We start from the raw sequence: 22,385 nt of genomic DNA, 5'->3' as shown, positions 1-22,385 counted from the left end.
AAAAAAATTTTTTTTTTTCCAGTCTCAATGCAGGAGGATTTATCCTGGCTTAAACATTCAACGTTTCACAGTTTCCACAAAATCTATTGACACCTTATCCTATTGTTTTACACTAAGAAAACTAGGAAAACAAGATAAGTTCTGTCTCTACCAAGTACCAGAGTATGACAGGCATTTGTACACGTTTTTTCACTCAATTACACCAGTCTTTCTTAGGTAAATGGTATTTTCCCCATTTTGTAGTTGTAGAGCATGAAGGCCAGTGAGGCTCAATTTACCTATGGAATTGAAAAATGGTAGAAAATTTTAAGCCAGGTCCATGAGACTACCAAACTTACTCGCTTAAGCGTCATGCCATGTGCATTTGAAATTCCTTCTCACACATAGAATTTTCAGTCACATTTCCATGCATGCATGCCATGCCCTAAGTCTATATACCTCTCTAGGGTTATGGTTATATTTAGACGGCATCAAAATATTAGATAAATTTACCATCTAAATGTTTCATTTGCTCAATAGCAAACAATCAGTTTTACATTTAAGTGATTGGGTGCTTCAATAATGCATAAGCACACACCAAGTCTATTTTCATATTTTAAAATGTAGTTTGAGGAATTGAAGAGCAAAGGCAAAAATTAGCTTCAGAGGTGGTAGAAAATTATACACACAAAACATCAACTGCCTGCCTTGTGGTTTGAGATACTGGTTAGTATTTTATACATTTCCAGGTAAGACAGAAGAAATACCAGTAGCCACCTGACATTATTAAGCCTAACTGCTGGCCAACTGTCTTGAGAAGTTTTCTAAATTATATGTTTGAATGTATTTTAAAGTGATTTTTAATCAGTATAAAATTTTCAGTATTTGGAATAAAATATATTCCGCCATTTACTACTGCCCAAATTCATCAAGGTTGAGTTTTAAACTCTTTTCTAAGCATAGTTCACAAAAAGGTTCTTCTCCAGGCTATATAAAGTCCACAGATACATTCAGTGTAGCTTAGGCCCACTGTGTTTTAAAAACCAATGCGACGGGCTTCCCTGGTGGCGCAGTGGTTGAGAGTCCGCCTGCCGATGCAGGGGACACAGGTTCGTGCCCCGTGTATGGGAAGATCCCACATGCCGCGGAGCGGCTGGGCCCGTGAGCCATGGCCACTGACCCTGTGCGTCCGGAGCCTGTGCTCCGCAACGGGAGAGGCCACAACAGTGAGGGGCCCGTGTACCGCAAAACAAACAAACAAACAAAAAAAAAACAGTGTAACAAGACCGGTCTCTGTGCAAACTTTAAAGTGTCTAATTTTATTTCTTGGCCCCTTCAAGAGTTTATATTAACCACAAACATCTCAGTTTGCAGGCCTGTCCTACATTCTTTCCCACTGTTTTCATGCACACTGATGTTACTACTCACTTCTGGATGGCCACCAAGTCCAAGTGTAAATTTCTATCCAGAGCTCACCTCCAAGTTCTAGACCCATATACCAAAGGCACTTCCAGGGTGTCCTATTTTAATAAACAACATTATGACACAGTTACTCACGTAAGAAATAAATTTAAAATCATCCACAATGCCCTCCTATCCATCACACGCTGTAATTAGTCAGGCACCAAACTTTTCATTTTTTTTTTTCCACAAATGTCTCTGAAACCTGATCATTTCTGTTCACTTCTCCTTACTCCCTGGTGTATGTTGTCAGAGTGCCTTGTACTATTTTTACATGTGGTTTATAATTATATAGACTTTGGTGGAAGTATTTATAAACACCAGTTTCTCCTATTAGATTCTAAATTTCTTGTGGAGAATGACAATGTATGATTCAGTCTCCATTTTATCCCCAGAAACTACCATCAGTCTTGATAACCACTTCAGTGAAAAATGAATGTGGAACCTTGAGATTACTGCGTTTTTACTTTATGAAATCAAAGAGTTATTAATATCATTATATATAAATTTTTAATGCCTGTTAGATTCTTCCCTAAGATAATTTTATGCAAGTAAAAGTATTGTTTCAAACACTAGGAAGTACAAGAAAATCTTTCAAAAAAGCTTTTATCATTTTACATTACCCAAGCTGAGTATAAAATCACTTCTACAATGCCTTCCCAAGCGTTTACAACTGTGAGGCTTATTCTTTGTAAATTTAATACAAATCTTTAAAAATTATTTCTCTAATTTTTATAAATTTGACTTCTTGCACGGTTCAACTTTTTTAATTTATTGGAAATTTATATTATTTCTATAAATTGTCTTTAGAGCCATTTCTAATTATACTGATGTATTAATATTTCCTTATCCAATAAAAAGAGCTATTTATATGTTCAGATAATAATAATTTGCTAAAAGGTAGTATCTTGTTAATTGTATTTGTGACATTTTGACATGCCACGTATTTTACACTGTATTTAACCAAAGGTGAACTGTGTTTTTGTCTGTTTCTATGATAAGTAAGCCTTTGCCCATTCTAAAACTGAGACAGATATAAATTTATATTGGTGTCTATTGGCTTTGTATTTTAATTTTTTAGAAGTAATTTTTCAATTTACCAAGTTTTTGTAGTTTAAATTACTTTTACAAAAATAATACATGAAACTAATGGTCTTATAAAATAATTATTATAGACAAAATAAAAGTCCCCTTTGATCCTCACTGCTAAATCCATTGGGTAGGCATTGGGTTAAATAAGGGAAGAATTTATCCAATTGTGTATGGTGAGGGAAAGACAGCAGGGATAATTTACAGATATAAAGTGAAGCAATCCCATAAACCAACAAGAGTGTAAAGATCTCTGGTACTTTATCTTGTGAAAACAAAAGAGCAAATAATTCAACAGAGCTGAAGAATGGTTTATATTCTTAGGGCCACAACATGGAGAAGAGTTGAAACAGTGGGAGTTTAGCCAAGCAGAGCCTAACTCTCACTAAAGGTGGAAACACACCCACTGTGGCACAGAACCCACACCTTATGGTAATGGAAAGAGCACCATAATGAGAAAAATAACCCCAACTCCAATAAATAGTATTTAGAGATGGTGTTCCATCTTGGCAGGTATTTGAGGACACATTTACATTTTATTTATGTATTTTATTTATATATTTACCATAGGAAAAGAATCAAGTCATCAGTCATTTAAAGGTATAGTGCTCAAGAGATTTTAGATATATTTTTGGACATGCACAGTACTAATAAATTATTCCTTCCATTGAATTTCATCAGAGTCAGTACAGATAATAGATTCAGTAGTTGCACATCTAATCTGTCACCTTTTCCACTGGTTTGGCATCACTGCCTGGAAGAATCCTTGGACTGGGAAGAAGCTGAAGCCCCCTCCTGAGTCCCTCTGTGTAATTCAGCCTAGTCCTGCAGCAATCAGAGCAGCTCACTATTGGACACGTGTATAATTTTAAAATTATGTTAGGTACGTCCTCTTTATGCTCCTGTCCCTCTCTATTATTGTATTTGTGATAGCTCCTAATTTATTAGACTTCTTAGTGAACATTTTAGGTTTTATTAATCAGTACTAATTTGTTGGTGATGGATTTTGTAATTTCTACTGTATTTCTTTTTTTTTTTTTTCTTTTTCTTTTTTTTTTGTGCTACGCGGTCCTCTCACTGCTGTGGCCTCTCCCGTTGTGGAGCACAGGCTCCGGACACGCAGGCTCAGCGACCATGGCTCACGGGCCCAGCCACTCCGCGGCATGTGGGGTCTTCCCGGACCGGGGAACGAACCCGTGTCCCCTGCATCGGCAGGCGGACTCTCAACCACTACGCCACCAGGGAAGCCCCTCTACTGTATTTCTTATTAATTCTTTTCTTCTTTTATTAATCTTGGTTTTTAGTTTTATTTTGCTGTTTGTTCTTGTTTTCTTCATGTAGCCTCCTTGAGCTAAAACGTACTTCATTTATTTAAAAACTTTTATGTTGACAGTAAATGCATTTGAAATATAACTCTTTTGTGTTGTTTTATCTATATTTAGTGTTGTTGTCATTCGATTCAAATTATTTTTAAAGTTTAATTTGTTTCTTCTCTATTTCCTCATGTTTATGAAAAATGTTGTTTTTTAAATTTCTATGTGTTTATTTGTTGTTACTTTCAAAGTTAATTGAATTGAGGTCAATAATTATGGTTTTAATAATATAAAACTAAGAAATTTCCTGAAATTTCCCTTGTGATTTACTGCATAGTTATTTTTATAACAGTTCACTGTATATATTCACTGTTTTTAAAATAGGTTTTACACATATTTACTTGAAGTTTGTTAATTGTTTTATTTATTTCTTCCTTAGAGTTATTTATTTTCTGCCTGGGGAACTTTCCATTTTCTTCCAAAGTATATTAAAAATTTCTAAACATTTTTTAGACATGTGTCAATACTCCTGGTAGTTTTATCAGTCTTTTGCCGTAAATATTTGGAGGTTCTTAGTTGTTTAAATACAACAGCTATTTTCCTTTCAAAAAATAAAGCAACTCTGTTTTCTTTTGTAATGGTTTGACTTAAATTTCATTTTGTCTCAGAGTAACACTGCTATATAACATTTTTAATTAATATTTTCTGGTACATTTATATACAGCCACTTATTTTCAATTATTTTCTTTGATAGGTTGCAGCTCAAATTTTAGGCAGCATAATCTTTTAAATCTATCCTGACACAGTTATTGTAAAACCTTATAATTCTGAATTTAATCTTACCATCTTATTTTGCTTTTTATTTTTGCCTTGTGTCATTGATAAATAAATGTCTACTTTAGCTACCTAAAAATTAAAGGGTATTTCTTCCTTATGCAGTAATTCAAGTGTATTCTTGGACATCAGTTGCATCTTCTGCCTCCACAGCCAAAAGGCTCATCCCTCTGGTGGTCCCAGGTTTACATTCACAAAAGGGGTTTATATTCGCAAAACTTTTCCACACTCAAGATGTCCAAACTTTTTAACCTTATTTGAATTGGGCTGTTTCTTCTAAAATCCCACGAAAAAGAATTCATTAAGGTTACCATTGACATTCCCATTGCTAACTGCAGTGATCAGTTTGCCGTCCTCATCTTTGACACAGGTAACCATTCCTCCCTCTTGGAAATATTTATTTATATTTTTGACTTCCTTGGCAAAAACCCCACTTCACTTGTTTTCATTCTAATTGCCTGGCCACTTAAGTCAGTTTTGCAGAGGCTTCCTTTGTCTCCTGAATTTTTGCCCCTTCAGTGGCTCAAGTTTCAACTCTGGGCCTCTTTTTTAATCTAAATTCTCTCTCATAGCCCCTCAATCAGATTCGCAGGGCTTTATTAATTGTAAGGTTGCAGGTTTACAATGTTATGCATATAAATAAATCATCTGGAAATAGTTACTATTTCTGTATCTCATTAAAAACTGCATGTAGTATTTCTCTTTGTTGCATTAGCACTGTGGCCAGAACTTATAGAAAGTTGTGTCTGACAAGGATTCTCCATGAGTTGTTATATATAAATATGCTTTACTCTTTTGATAAAAAAGGTCTACATTCATTATAAATAAAGGAATATAATACGTAAAGAATGAAGTAAAAACAGTCACTCAGTAAAACCATTGTTAACGTTATCTACACATCATTATAGATATCATGACACACATAGAGAGTGTGGGCAAAAGTTAACAAGACCTTTTGCCTCAAATTCTCTGCATGAGAATTTGGCTTTTGATTAACTTCCTAGTTTTGTTCTCCTAACCTGATAAGATGGAATATGTCAACTATGGTACTAGGCAATGTTACTTAGAGTGGGAAGCCTATAAAGAACTAAAAATAAACTATAAATATTTGATGGGGAGATATAGCTTCCTTGACTGTGGTGGAATACAATAATTGGGCATAATCTCTGAGGGAACATTAGAAACTATGCCTGTAGGACTGTTGCGAGAAAGATTGGATACTATGAGGCTCCTGCTAAATCCTCCCCGGAAACCTCCTACTGACCCAACCTAATGTCCTAAGTCACTACTTTCCTTCATACCCTGATGCATAGAAGTAGTTTGTGCTAATGGTCTCCATTCTCACTTTCTATTTATGCCTTATCTTACAGCTTGAATTCAGGCTAGACCATCCCATGTTAACTTCTGTGTCAAGCGTGGCTGCGTCCTCCACAGCATCTCTGGTGCTCATCCTCCTGGAGGTCTCTGTAACATCTGATACTATTTAATCTTTGAACTTCATTGGCTTCACCATCCTCTCCTTGGATGGATTCTCTGTTCAATCAGACCCATTCTTTTCAGCTCTTCTCACTTCTCTCTTTCTGTTTTCCCCACTAAATGTAGGCATTATGCAAAACAGTATCCTATTTCCAGTTTTACTCAGTTCTGTTGTTTCAGTGATCACCTCAATTTCACACCTGTCAATCTTTCATGGAAATATTCTGACATGTTTCAACAGCTTGGGTGTGGAAATATAATTTCATCTTTCCTCCAAAACTAGCAACCCCTTTGATACTCAAAGTCTACTCACAGCGCTTCCATTTTCCCCTCATTTGGGCTCAAAATATCAATGGCGTTTAGAAACTTTCCGTTTCCTCTCAACCTCATCTAAATAGGAGAACCAGGTAAGTCTACATTACCTTTGAATTATACTTGAATTGCTTTTTCTCTCCTTATTTTATCATTACTACAGCCACAAACTCATTATTTCCCATATACACTACCCCAGTAACCTAAAATTAATTCCATAAATGACAAATAATGGACTCTTGAAGCTACCTACCACCCACTACCAAAAATGTCTATGGCCTACTGAAATAAACCTCACTTCTTTAATCTTCTCTTGAAGAGTTTACACCAAGAATCACAAATGCAGACTCCTCCCAGGGTGAGGGAGATTGGGTCAAAGCTGAGATGTACCCCATGGAGGTTACACACGCCGTGTAAAGGAAGCAGCTGCTACTCAGCTTCATCGTGACACTCCTTGTGGAAATGTGGTTCATTGATTCAAGGTCTTCAGCTTATTAAAAGAACCCAGAAATCCAAACTTGGCAAATGTGGTAAATCTCCTGATTTGATAAGTTTGGCCTTTATTTTTTTTAAAACTATGTGTATGAGTCAAGCAATAAAGGGCTTGCTAGCCAGATCTGGTCTATGCTAGCCAGATCTGGTCTACTGTCAATTGTCCATAGTCAATCTCTGCTTAACTGCCATTGCTCCAACCTTTTTTCCCAGTTGTTTTATTTAGCATGGATTCCAAAGAGACTCACTCACCATTTGCACAATTTGTACTATTAATTTTCACTTTAGGACCACTCTTCTTCACTGTAACTTCTCTCAAACACCTCCAGTTTCTATCAAATCGCCGCTTGAAGTGAATGTGTCTTTATTCTTTTATGTTGTCTCTACCTCCTATGAACCAACTTTCTTTGATTTATTTCTATATAACCTAGGCTAAAGAATGATTAGGGATAAAAGAAAAGCTTTTGTTCAATAGTTCTAGGCAACTAAACAAAATCTAATGTCTTTATGACTGTGGTTCTCAACGAAGGTGGCACTGTTCCCTAGGGGAACACTGTGGAAAATAGAGGAGATGATCTTGTCGGTCATGACAGCTTTGGTGGTTGAGATGTACTGTCATTTACTAGATGTAGTCAAAGGATACTAGTTATTCTGTAATACGTGTGAGAGTTAGCCCATGTCATTGTCCTATGTCCCTTCCGTCTTGGTAAAATCCTATTAGACATTTATTTTGGCTAAAAACTTGTTTAAATCATCTGAGCCTAGAACCTAATGCTCTTTCACAGAGAAACCAGTATTTTTGCAAGATTTAAATAAACATCATTTTTTTAGGAATGTAACTACTATGTAAATTGAAGGGATATTTTACTTTGTTTTATTTGGATCTTTCACTAAGATTGTCACCACTTTGGAAAATCACATCAGTGGAAGTTGTTTAATGTATTTTGAGTTGCCATTAAAATGCATGTGTATAATTCTGTCTTTTTAGCTGCCATATTCATCTTGATTCTATGTGGATTTGTAAACATCTAATAAATTTGTTATGTTCTAGTGCAGTCATACCTCAGCCTGTTCATATCAATATACATATTACTGTTTTCTAAGTTACTTAACCTAGTTCCTCCTTTATACCACAAAGCATTCTTGATTTTGTTTTAAATTTTTCTAAAAAGGTAAGATATTATCTATAAAATTATTTTCTGGATATTAAAGGGGCCATTACAGAACAATTTTTATTATTAAAAAAGGGGGAACTGGGACCTCCTTTCTATGGCAAGCATAAGTGGGCTTTGGCTTTGGCTCCCTCAGGGTAACTTTGATGGTGCAGATAACCAAGAGTGGTGAGATGAGATGTGCAACTTTAAAAAAAATTTATTTATTTATTTTCTTTGTCTTTTTGGCTAGTTGGTTAGTTATGGCATGTGGGATCTTTTGTTGCAGCACGGGTTTCTCTCTAGTTGTGGCACATGGGCTCCAGGGCACATGGGCTCTGTAGTTTGCAGCACTCAGGCTCTCTCGTTTGGGCACGCGAGCTCAGTAGTTGTGGCGCGAGGACTTAGCTGCCCTGAGGCGTGTGGGATCTTAGTGCCATGACCAGGGATCGAACCTGCATCCCCTGCAGTGGAGGGCGATTCTTTACCACTGGACCAGCAGGGAAGTCCCGATACATGCAGTTTAAAATGGAGTAACATTTCAGGCCAATTTCATCATGTTTAATGATGTGACAAATAAAGGAAAGTAGAAGAATTTAGTTCCCTCGTACCCTTGTTTCCTGTCAAACGAGACTGGTTAAAAAGTCTGCCCAGATGACTCCCAGGGAACCCAAGATTTATTCTTGCCTTAGCAATTAATTTTCTCATGTTTTTGCAAATGATGATTGACTTGTCTCCACTAAATTGCATGATCCCTGATCATACCGACTCTCTTACTCATTTTCTAACATGCCCATTTCCTAGCACATAATAAACAATAACCCTTTTAATTAGAAGCAACAGAAACAAATTCTAACATGAGGAAAACTGGGGTTGTAGGCTTTACCGATGGGGATCACTGAGCCCCATAGAATTTAAAGAAGAACTAAAGAACCCAGCCTCACGGAAACTACAAAAACCAGAATAGCACCAACCATGTTCAGTGTCTGTGTTATGGGGGAGTTGAATACGATAGTTCTAGTTTGGATCATGTTTTCTGTCTTGGTAACAATCAGTCATGCCCGAGGAAAAGGACAAGTGGCACAGTCTTTGGAGAAACTGATGGGTGCTGGTTAGTCACTCCAATTTGTGTCTATCATAAGCACTGATAATATTTGTTTAATAGCTAAGTCGATAAAAGGAAAAAAACTGTTGTCAAAAACATTTTCCACAATATTTTACAATTTTTCTCTAGTCCAGCTCAAGAAAATGAAATTTGTAATGCTAACATTGAACTAAATTATTTTATTTATACTTTGTAAATTTTACATTCACATTAAAATCCATCTATCATGACTGAAAAGTGGAAAGAAAATATTTTGAATACACAAAGGAAGTATTTTTCAGAACTTGGACCTTTCATTCTAAATTGATAAATGAAAATATATTACAAGTGACTACGCAGTATTTTCCTCCAAATATCAGGTTGTATTCCCACATCATTATGATAAACACTTCTCAAAAGTCCTATTAGGAAGTGAGTTGGCTCATGTTTTGTCTAACATACTCTAAGACCAAATGACAATCTATTTCTTCCTTATCTAAAGCAGTCTTCAAAACCTTATATATCACAGTTGTGTAACTCATTCTAGTAGGATATTTATATCAAGTGGAATATCTTATTCGATCAGACTAAATGTTATTCTTACTGGGTTATATGGTATCCTAATTTGAAATTGTAGCAATATTTAGGATTAAACAAAAAGGTAATTAAAACCTTAAATAGCCAATAGATTTAAAATTCACATTAAAATGGAAAAGTGCCAATTATGAAAACGTCTAATTTTGAACAGATAATTCAAACTTAAATCTACATAGTTTTATTTTTATTACAAAACTTTGTGTCCCATTGGATAAAACAGAGAATAAAATTTCTACAAAATAAAAGGGTCATTGGGCAAATTATTTACAACCAATGTCAAAGTAAACTTTGTCAATTGTTGTGAAGGGTGTGAGATTTTACCCTTGCTGAAAGATAACAATTTAACCTGCCATAGTTTCATGAGTGCTATAGAAGACGAGGCTCCTGAGTAAGAGAAAAAGCATATTTTATTATTCATGGTAGCCCCAAATCATCATTTTTGCTCCAGTTCCTTGAGCTCTAATTCCCATGAGGTGATGCAGAGAGGCCCAAGTAACACCTTCACGTGTGGTGCATTATGTGAAAGCAGACCAACCCTGAGCTTAGGGCACCCAAATATTTTATTATGGGCAGTAGATTGCCTGACTGGTGCTAAGAGGAAGACCCCATCTCTATACTCCAGGGGTATTGACTATACACACGCCATTGAAAAGACACTCTATACCACGGCAGTCGGTGCCTCTGTTCATAAGAATGCAGAAATGTTAAAAACTTATAAAGAACAGTTTCCCAACAGACTACTGAAAACTCTCCAAAGGCTTCCCAGGTGTCCAAAGTAAGGTTGCCAAAGTGCGCCTGAGACCGGAAAATTCACTTGGTTTAATTCTGACTTGTTTTCTTTTTACTTTCTTCTTACATAAATGATGTAATGTTGCTCAACCCCTAACAGATAGGCGGACTGTGAGTCAAAAAAACCACTGTTAGAAAAACAGTTCTGCCTGCAGACAACTGAGAATCTTGTAGTTTCCTACAAAATGCAGGAGGAGTAAACAGATGACCAGTAAGATTATTTCTTCACAGCTTATACTTTTATTCACCTGTTCCCCAAATCTCAAATGCCCTTTGCTTTTTATATCGCCTTGATTATGTTAGAATTACTTCCTCTCTTGCTTTACTAAGATTTACTTTTGCATTAATACCAAAAAAGTTCTTTAGACTTAATTTTGTACACGTTTGCTCTATTGATCTGAATAATGTTTCAGTTTAAGAATTTCCCCTTCACCAAATGGAGAATATTAATTTGTATTGTAAAGCTTCATATATGACGCTACCCAACTAACAATGTCCAAACTCGCTTGTGCTTTGATTTATTTAACCTTAAAAACTAATTTGAAAATATTAATTTTGGAAACTTGTGCTAGCTAATCCTCAGTGCTGTTTCTCCTTGGCTTTGAAAATAGATTTTTGAAAGGGGTGTACTAGATTAATCATCTGTTGAATATGGTAGCCATTAATCCCATTGTTATGAATTTTAAATGTGGCTGGTACAAATGAGCAACCGAATTTTTAATTTTATTGAACTTTAATTCATGAGAATGTAAAAAAAACTAATGGTCAATTTGGTTATCTGAAAACTTTTAAGTATGTTTGGAATACCTGGTGTATATGAATCTGCTTTCTGACAGTAAATTTAATGAAAGCTAAATACAGATCAAGTATTTCCCATGAAAACTGAGCATCCAAACTTAGATGTGATTTAAGAGTGGAATTCAGAACAGACTTTAAAAGAAGATATTTTTACATTACACAGAAGGTTTGCACTATATTGGACAGAGCTAGAAACTTTCAATTGTGTGTATTCTTCAAACTGCTGGTAACTTTTTATGTCCATATTTTCTAATAAGATCTCTGTGTGACTGCATTCAATTACCAGAAATCCAGTCATATATGTTAAAGACTTTTGTTAAAGGAATCATAAGTGTCTGTCAGTTTTATTAAATATTTCTTTACATACTTTGGAAATAATTTCAGTGATAAGTGATTCAAAGTATAAGTGATTTAAACTAATCCAATTTAATGAATCTGTGTTTAACCTGATCAGGATTCTTGTTAAGCCTCACGTTGCTAGCTTTGCTCATTATATTTAAATCTGTTTCTACACGGAAGCATCAAAACTATTTCTACGTGAAAACCGGTAGCATTATGAAGCCACAGGACAGTGCTACCCCGAGAGCATTTTGGTGGCAGGTTTAACCTAATCCACTGATTCCATTTTAAAAATATCAGAAACAGAGAACCATTTGAAAATGTTATTTTCCGTCTGTGGAAAATTCTGCATTCTCTACCCAACTGGATAGTGTATCAAATTGATTTAGAATTGTGCCAACACAAATGCAGCTGTTTAGAAATGGAAATGTTTACTATGTAGAAACTCCAAACTGCATCCCATAATATGTTTAAGGTCAAGTTCACCCAGGGAGAAAATCCTAGGGCACAAGCTGAGGGACAAAGGCTCCATCTGCCCCTCACCCCAGAATCCATCACTCCTTCTTCTCTTGGTCTTCATTTCCTCTCTCACTGTAATGCCAAGAGAAACATCTGACCCAAATACAGGAATTCCAGAGCAGTAGATCAAAAGTGTGATGTCTCTGATTACCCTGATTTGTGTGTGTGTGTGTGTGTTGTGCAAATACTTCTGTGCTAGGACAGAAGTATTAGCAAAAGGAAAGACAAAGAGACACAACCAAAGCTAGTCCATCAGTGTGTATTTGCTTTTTCTCTTCACCACCCTGCTCTGCCTTCTACACGTTTTGAAGTTCATTGTAAACTACTTTTCTCCTACTACCTCTGTTTACTTCCCAGTTAGCTGTAACTCCTGTGTTTGCCTTTGTTTTTCATTCTGACTGACTTCATTTAGCTTCCGCCTGACACATGTGATTTACACATATGTTTCAATAATGTGGTGGACCCATTTTTTAATTATTTTATTCGTGAACATCTTTAATGGGCATTAAACTCACTGCTATATTTATGTGCAGAAATCTGATCGTTACTACGTTGTAAGGAGAAAAAGATAAAAAGAAATATAACTTTGTTTATCTCCTCTAATTAGCTGAAGTTGTCATAATAGAGAAGCTCACTTCTGATAGCCTTCAGATATTAAAGTTAGATCATCTCGGTCTTCGGTGGAGAACGCCAAGTTTAAAAGTCTTCAGTATTTTCTTTAATAAATTGTGGATATTTGAGGGCTTAGGAAGTATTTTCTCTTTCTTCTGTTTAATATGCTAGAATACTATTCATCCTGTTCTAGCTTTAAATAGACTTAAGTGTGAAATAAACAGTAAGATGTCTTTAAATATCATTAATTCTCTGAAAGCTTTAAAATATTACCAAGTTATGTGGACATTGTTTCCCTTCACTTGTTTGAAGGCTAATTCAAACCAGCAGTAAAAGTTATGATTGAATATTGATTCTGAAAGAATTAAAACTTGAATGCATTCCACTTAATTTTGATAATTAAAATATAGACAATGAAATTATACAGAGCTGTAATTGTATTTCTATGCAAAAATATCCACCAAATTAAAGGGAAAAAATAAACGCATCACACGTCCTCTGAGCAAGGAGAAGCTCTTGCATGCACATGCAGTTTTAGCCAGTAAAACTATTATTAAAGGTCTTGGAGATGAACCAAATCACAACTCATTCTCAAACTTTAAAAGTTTTAGAAGCTTTGCACATCTTTCCATTTAGCCTTCACAGCAATGCTATGAGGCAGGTGTTATCCTCACGATAAAAATGATGAAGCCAACTTCCAATTGCAAGGTAGTGCAACAAAGAATTTTCTGACCCCTATTCTCTGGCAAATATCCCTTAAACTGTGCATAGAATGAGGATCAGTGTGCAATTTCTGTCTTCAGGAGAAGAGATCTTTAATCTCACACATCATATAGGCAGAGAGCGTGCACAGGGAAGATGACTGATGCAGTGAGGGGAAGAAATCAAGGTCTAAAACCAAATACGGAGGCCACACCAGTTACTCTAGAAGTGACAGAAAGAGAGTGCCGTTTGCCGGAAGTCTACCTGAGGGACTGTGGGGTCATCATGGCCACCCTGGACAGACTGAGGTTTACACCTTCACGGAAGCCCGAAGAGTCATTGCTGAAGAAATGGGATGGGTCAGCACTATTGAAAACGGAGTGGGAGGTGGAATTAGAGAAACCCTACATTCCGAAGGGCGAAACCCCCTGCACCATCCTGTTTTCTGAACCCCAACTGCCCAATCGCAAGTTGTTCCATGCAAATGTCTGGAAGAGCCTTATCTGAAGACATTGAAAGTTTCCAAATGAATCCGTTGCTGTCAGCTTGATCACCACGCAATTCTTTTTTTTTTTTTTTCTTTTTTTTGGCTGTACCTTGAGACTTGCAGGATCTTAGTTCAATCCTCCAACCAGGGATTGAACCTGGAACTGGAAGTGAAAGCTCTGAGTCCTAACCACTAGACTGCCAGGCAATTCCCCCCATGCAATTCTTAGAAAAGAGGAAGGTGACGGTGAGCTGCTGTTTTTTTCCAGTCATTATAATTACATTGATTTTCGTATCTTTTAGCTTTTTCAGAAGTATGTCAATTTGTTATCTTGATAAAAAGTAGGTCAGATAAAAATAAAAATGAGAATCACAAAGGTTAAATAACATGCAAGCGGACCCATGACGAGAAGCAGCGAGAGACAGAATGTCCACTCACCCCTGATATTCTAAAGCTAACGCTCTTCTAGCATAAGAGATTGGTGTCTGGATACCTTTTGCTGTATGCACGAACAATATGGAATAAAAAATTATTAGATTAAAAATGCAACGTTCACAAGTGCATTTGGCATTTTAAAAGAATAATGTGATTCGCAACAAAAAATATGTAACAACCTAAACACCTGACACTTCAGGAAATTATTGCCAATTTATCACTGAGCCTGACTCACAGAAAAATAATCTTCAACTGTTCTCACTATGTGGAAGGCTAGGAAATAATTATCTATTATTACCAGAAAATAGGCACTATATTTCAGCCAGCAGTAAGGCAAAGCTATTTTAATTTTTTTTTAAGTTATAACACAAGTGTGTTTGAAGTCTGTTTTACTCTTTGTAGTTTTTTTTAACTTTGATGCTACAAAGTTGATATGACAATAACTTAGACATACAAAGCCACTTAGTGATCATCTGAAATGAGGTGGACACTGGGTAAATTCATTTTTTGTGGCAGACTGATAGACATAAAATCACAAAACAATGTATAATTAAGGGGCATTTTGCCCAGCAGAGACCAGGGAACTGGGAATTGTAGAGGTGATGATATCAGAACTGAAGTGTGGAAGATGGATTAACGCAAGTTCTGAAGAAGGTAGAGTGTGAAAAGGCAATCGGGATTATATGAGTCATGACACGTGGGCATAAGAGACCATGGTGTTTTCAAATAACTGCAAGTTATTCATTTTAGGTGAAATTTTGTGTTTGGGGGAAAAAGTGATATCGCTAAAATAGGCAGGAGACAGATCATAAAGATGCTTCTAGGGCGAGGTAAAAAAGTCTAGTCATTTTTCAGGCAGTGGATCCATTGAATTATTTTTTTTAAATAAGAAAACAATTTTAAGAGAAAATATATATTATCAGTTTGCAGAATAAATTAAGACTGGAAAATTGAAGTGGTAACATTGAAGAGAAAGGATTGGATAGATTTGAAAGCTCCTTAGTCCAACAGAAGGTGATGACCAAGGGGACAAAGAAGGTGAAGAAGAAAGCCCTCAGGAGTCTGGCAAAGGCAATCTTGTGCATCTTAGTGGAATTCTCAAAGAAAGCAAATATTGGCTATCAAGTGAGGCTTTATGTCTAGTGTGTTTGTGGAATATATTTATGAGTTCACTTTTAGACTTCCATTCATCTATTCTAAAATATCTACTGGACATTTTCTATATACCATGATTTGTTTATATAGATGGTTATGTCCCTTTATTTTGGGTGGGTGTGAAATATCTCAATGAAGGTGGGCAAAAATACACTTTGAACTCCATCCTGGACAGAAGTATTAAATTTTTTGTTCATACTACCACGTATAAGTTCATGAGACTGGGATGAGTTTTTTTGGAGAAAACATAACAATTACAGCAAATACTTGTTAATTTAAGATTTAGGTTGATAAAGCATAAATACATATTGGTAAGAAGGGTAAGAAATTTGAATGGAACACTATGAAGGACCTATTGAGCTGAAAAATCTTGCATTTTATAACTATAGATCATTAACATTGCATTAATAAAGCAAGTAAAAAAACTGATGCATTTTAAACTTAAAACTCAGGCAGATTTTTAATTAAAAATGTAATTCATAATTATAATTTATTTCAGAAATATAGATTGTGTTACCTCTGAATAATTTTTGAGTATTCAAGATGTATCATATTTAAATCTATGACCATTATTTTGTGTTCAGATATACTATAGCTGGTATGAGTAAAGATACTTTCTTGTGCATAATATAATTGAATAGAGAAGGTCATCAGCAAAATGTTCTTCCTGTTTCTTTATAATGAGAGGAATTGCCAAATGGGAGAAAGGCACAGTTTGGTTCCCTCCATGACAAGCTCTATGGCATGGCAGCTGTTCAGATAGCTACTGCTATGATCAAGTTTGCGTAGTACTTTATCAAGGGGGATTTTATTCCAAACAGAGCAACAGTCCTTTGTGTCTGATAGGTTGAAGATCCAGTGGAGAATCCGATGGTGGAAATGGATGGCTCTTTTCTGGGGATGGGATAGAGGGGATTTTTTTTTCAAGTGACCCAAATGGCCGATGACTCTCTTGTTCTCCAGGCTATGGCTCGAAGGAGTGAGTCACCGCCCAGGCAAGAGAGCACTGCATTGCTGTCTTGGAGCAGAGCATCACCAAGGCCACCAGCCAAGAGGCTGGGACATTGACACATAGAGTGTTTTGGCACCTCAGCCAGCAGGGAGCGCGTGTCCTTCTCCCAATACTGAGTTCTGAGCATCCTGCTAAGCCCTCAATGAGAAACGAAGGCAGATTTCACCAAGTAGAGATAATAGGCACTCAGTATTTCATTTATCACATGCAAGCTGTGTGTGAATGTCATGTACACTGGGCCTCACATGGAGGCCCAAGTTTTATTTAAATAACAATTTCAGTGGAGAACATAAACTCTCATGTGAAACAAATCCAATATTTAGTTGTCAGAAACTGTACGGAAACTGTAATTAGTTAAAGCCTCATTCTCTTTCTTTCCCAAATAAGCCATGAAGCAATATTATTTGTACTTAAAAAGTAAGGTTTTAATGAGTGTCACAAAGCACTGTTTTATGTAACTATGAAGGATATTATATAGTCCAAAACAGCAAAAGTCACATCATAAAAATATTCTTAGCTCTCTGTAACCTACATTTACTGCAACAGACAGCAGTCCTCCTATTTCACAAAATGCAGAGTAAACTTTTTTAGGTGTAAAACCACTTCTATGAAAGGTCAGGAACTAGATATGAACAGTTTGAAAAATACATGTTTTTAAATTAAATGATATTGATACGTTTTTGCTCTTCAACATCCTTGAACCCTGAACTTTGGTCAAAAACTCAGATATTAAATGCCTATATTCTATTTAATTACCTGCAGGAAATCAACTTGAAATGGAAATATTCATGAAAATGAATTATTAGGCTATAAGCAGGCATTCAAAATGGAGTGTACGTTTAAGATAATTTTGCCAATGTTAATTTTGCTATGAATATCAAGCACAATTCCATGGAATCATTACAGAATCAAGGAATACAATTCTGTCTCCGTCTCTTTCCAGATGCTTGTCTTTGGATGTTACTGACTTTTTACTTTTAATATTGAAAAATGAAACTACTTTACTCGGTCCTTTTGAGGAATGACTCAGATTAAGTGAATGAAAGTGCTTGTAAACGAGAGAGACAAATAATAAATGTGATTACATGGAAGGTACTAGAAATAGCAGTAGAAATAAGAGATTGCCTGATACAATTTCCACATTCGAAATTAAAGAGTGAGAGGCAAGAAACGTGACTTGCCTAATGTCACTAGGAGATGAGATCGGAAACTGAATCTTGCCCTCACTTCCCTAACTTTTCCATTTTCATCTGTGGATTCTTTTACAAGATACCAAGATCCTAGAGAGAAGACTGGTATTGTGATTTTTATGATAATACCTTTCAATAGGGCCCCTTAACGTTTTAACTGGGCACATTACGGCTCAGCTAAAGGATGATTTTTTCATAGCTTCCCCCAGACACCCGTGTAGCCAAGTGACTAAGCTCCCCCCCAGAGGTGGGACGAGCATATTGTGGTACTTTGGTAAAGTTACCAGAAAAACAGTACAAACAATCTTCTTATGTCTTTCTTCTACTCTGCTGTTTGGAACATGGAGATACTGATTGAGGTTCTAGAGCAATTCTGGATGAAGCTAATGAGAAGGACATGCTACCTTTGGCCAAGTAGGAGGCTGTCATGGGGTTCCTGGAGACCATGAAGAAGCCACAGAACAACTGGGTTGCCACTTCTGGATTATTTTACTGGAAAAAAAATTGAAGTTTTATATCGCTCAGTTTTTCTTATGTGGGGCTTTTCGTTTTCATGCTGCTGCAACTTCTCTAACTGAAAAGTGAATTAAATGAAATGTAGGGATTGTATTAAAAGAAGAGAGAAAATGGGTATTGGGATAGGGAATTAAAACTTTCTGACACTAATTTAATGAGCTCCCTATATAGTCATTCAATCATTTATTAGAAATTAACAAAATATTTATCAGAGATTCACTGAGTACCAATCAATCTGCTCGCTGGCCTGAATCTCAAGCTGAGTAAAGGCAGCATTATGAGGTGCTGGACCACAGTAACACAAACCAGCGTGATCGACGTGTGATCTGCAAACGGTCTGTTACCCATCTACAAAGAAATATGCATGGAAATTGAGAGTGCATCTTAATTTTTGTTGTAGTTTGGCAGAGTAATTTACCTCTGTTAAATCCTATAACAAATTGTTTAGGTATATATTTCATGGTTTTAAATTGCAGTTTTACCAAATTTTTCTTATATTTAACAAAAGTATTAGTTCAAGACGGTGTGCAAATAAAACAAAAACCCAGTGTGAAGATACAAACAGCAGAGACAGTGTTGAATGAGAACACGTCTGATGGTGAGGACCCTACTCAGACTTCCTGAAGTGCGAGCAGAATCACATTTTGAGGATGTGTATGAGCTTAACTGAATCTTTCGTGTGAGACGGATGACAGTCCAACATGAGTGATTTGATAGTCCTTACTTCCAAAAGAGATGAAGTTCAAAAGGAGAAAATTTTAGCCTTCATCAAGCAAGAAGTACCCAGAATAATTGTGGCATCAGGCTTCCCAGCTTTTTTCTGTCTCCACCTACATTGAAATCTTTTGTCTCCTGTGATTGTTGCTTCCATGTCTCTGCTTGGGGCAGAGAGTTTCACACACTTTTCTAAAGCTGCAAGGCACTTTATTATGGGTTTTAGATGTATTGATTGCTGACTACTGGCCAAAAGTGCTTCTGGAAGTATTTTCTTTCTTCTCTGATTTCTGGTGGCCTCTTTGGGCTAATGCTCATTTTCTCGTTGGATCTCACCTAAGGCTGGAAATAGTAGGCAACACATTTCAACGTCCTAATTTTTTTTTCTTTTTACCCAGCCCCCTAACGCTATGGTCATGAAGGGCCCATTACGTGAGTCTAAGATACAACAGGTATTAGAGCATCTACATTTATGTGACAGGATGGACTACTTATCTTTCTTAACTTTCGTGTCTTACCAGCTTTATTTTCTGGCAGGTCTCTTTCCCCACAGAGAACAGATCTGGCCGGGGAGTGGGGAGTGGAAGACAGAGGGTTAAAAAAAAAAAAGAACGCTGAATGGACCAGTTTAACTGCCCCTGGACTAATTAACTTTCCTGAAAAGATAGGTTACTTCAGTTACCCTAAGTCATATCCCCATCCCAGAGGTGGGCAATGTCAAGCTGAAGCAGGGTCTCAGAGTGATGTAGGGTAGGGAAGGGCATGGGATAGACTGACAAAAATTGGGGGAATTCCCAAAACAGATGCTTAACTTCAACTCAAGAGATGTAATTAAACACAAAGTAATTGAAAGTACTATAAACATTAAGCATTTACGAGTTATCATTATGCATTTACAAGTTTTCATTTTTGTTGTAATATAAATTTTTACATATTTGTTTTAATAATATGGATTAGTGCATGAGAAAAATGAATTTCAAATTTAACCTTTTCCAAAAAAAATTTTTTTTGAAGCTTTTTGCATGGAAAACATAACCAGGAAAAGAGCCACAGAAAGAACTGAGAGCAAGTCTTTGGCTAAAGGTCTCTCACGTCAGTCTCCATCCTGCTTATCTCCAAAGCTGAAAATTGTTAACTTACATTAATTCAGCTCTGTATCACTACAAAAGCCCTGTATATAAGACAATCATATTACCTGAGAATAAGGAGAGATATATTTCCCACATTTTAATTGTTTATATGATTTTTAGTATTTTTTTTCCATAGGAACCCAAACAATTTAATAAGCAAGTCTGAATAGTGACTGCATGTGCCACATACCTAGAAATTCAGGCATGGGCTAAGGCTGGGCAGAGGCAGTTAAAAAGAGGGAGCTGTGAGCTGCCATGGACTGGATATTTGGGATGTGTGCTGGATATCACAGAAATAAAAACTCATCCATTTTTCAGTCCAGCCACTGGCTGGCTCTGGTAAGCAGTGTGCCAGGTCCTGTGGGCATATTAACTGGCAAAGCTTAAGCCCAGCTTTGTACCCTGCACTCACAGAATAATGAATCGAGATGAGTGAGCCTAGCATCAGTTTTTTTTCCTGGAAAACATCAGCTATTTTTTAAATGTTTGGAAATAGCAAATCCTTGATTAAAGACAAAGAACAATCACCCTCCTAATGTCTAAACCCAGACATATTGTAATATGGAATTAACGTATCATTTCTGATTCATTTAATCTTATCTCATCACAATGTTATACTCACAGTGCTATTTTATAGGTCAACTTGCTGTTCAGCTTTTAAATTAGGCATTTAAAAGAATCCAGAAATAACATTTTAACCAGGTGTAAAAACAACTTGAAATCTGCATGGTCCAAGCTAGTTGAAAACATGGATTTCATGATTTCACATGGGCTCCATACCACACATTCCTCTGTAACTACAGGACATAATCTTGCCAATCAACGGTAGGGATCTCCCTCAGGATCTTACCTTTACGACTTGTATAATGCCTATGTACACTACAGTCTAATTATTATAAAGATTTGGCTGTTTAAATAGTAAATATTTACCCAAATTTTCCCCATAAATAAATTACTGTCTGGGATGTTAGGCTCCTTGGGACATCCATAAAATATTTCAGTGATCTCTGGTTCATTTAGTAAAATAGTTCACTCCAAGATACACAAGTACTCTGGAAAGTGGCATACCTTAGTTACTGTTGGGCAGTAGTATACATACTAGCAGGCACAGGAAGTGATTCTATTCTTCAAACAAATTCCAAAATTACTGATTTTCTGTCTTTCCAGTGATAGGTAGGAGAACTAGAGCATTTAATGAATGTTATTAAAAGTATATTAATATGGGGTATGTTGTATGGTAGAAAGAGTAATTCTGAGCTGATCCCAAATTATGTTACTGTCACTGCATGTAGATTAAATTGCCTTGTAGGATTTATACAGGTAAAGGAAAGGCCATTGCAAGTAGTAAGAAAAGAAATGTTTCTGATGCATTCATTCATTGTATATGCATCATTCATTCAAACTGGGCAGTCAACAAGCGCTTATTGATGTTCTACAGTGTGTTTGTCAACGTGCTTCAGAGACACACGTAGAAGCAATGAATTATAACAAATTGTGATAGGATTTAGGAGAAATGTATGATATTATAAGGAAACAAATAATGAGAACTGAATGGTTCAGAAAAGTCTTCATAAAAGGATGACATTTTCCCGAACCTTGTGAGATTTGAGTAGGTTGTCAGCAAGGATGTGTGGGAAAGGAATTCCACTAAGGTACTAACATCTGTAGAGGCTTTGCAGGTGAGGCATACTGGAAGAGCAGGCATGCAAGTTCTTTGATGAATTCATCAATGTCCAAGTCCATAAAATGAACTCCCTTGCTCTGTGTCTGTGATTTTTATCTAAGCCATTGTGCTGGAGAATTTTACATTGAGGAACCAGTCAAAGAAGAGGGAGAAAACTGGGATTTTATAAAACAAGAGAGTCATTGAGGAAGAGTGGATTTGGGGTTTATCCCACACAGGGGAGGGTGATCTTCTGTGGTTAGCCCAGGAACACAAAATAGAGGGGGTAGATTTCCTGCCTTTGCTGTTTTCCCAGAGTGCTGGGCTCAGACAAATTTTTGTCAGTCCCTAAGACTCTGGGATATTGACCTAAAGTAGTAAAACTCTAACAGACAAATATCAGATGACCTGCAGATATTAAAAAAAAAAAATCCTAGTCCAGGGAAATAAAAGCAATTACTGAAAACAAATAAAAACAAAAGAACCACAGAACTGAAGACATAAAATTCTATATTACCATTTGAAAAGTCCTGATT

Source organism: Phocoena phocoena, chromosome 18 (genome assembly GCF_963924675.1).
Source record: "Phocoena phocoena chromosome 18, mPhoPho1.1, whole genome shotgun sequence".
Classification (NCBI taxonomy): domain Eukaryota; kingdom Metazoa; phylum Chordata; class Mammalia; order Artiodactyla; family Phocoenidae; genus Phocoena; species Phocoena phocoena.
This window is presented reverse-complemented; position numbering follows the sequence as displayed.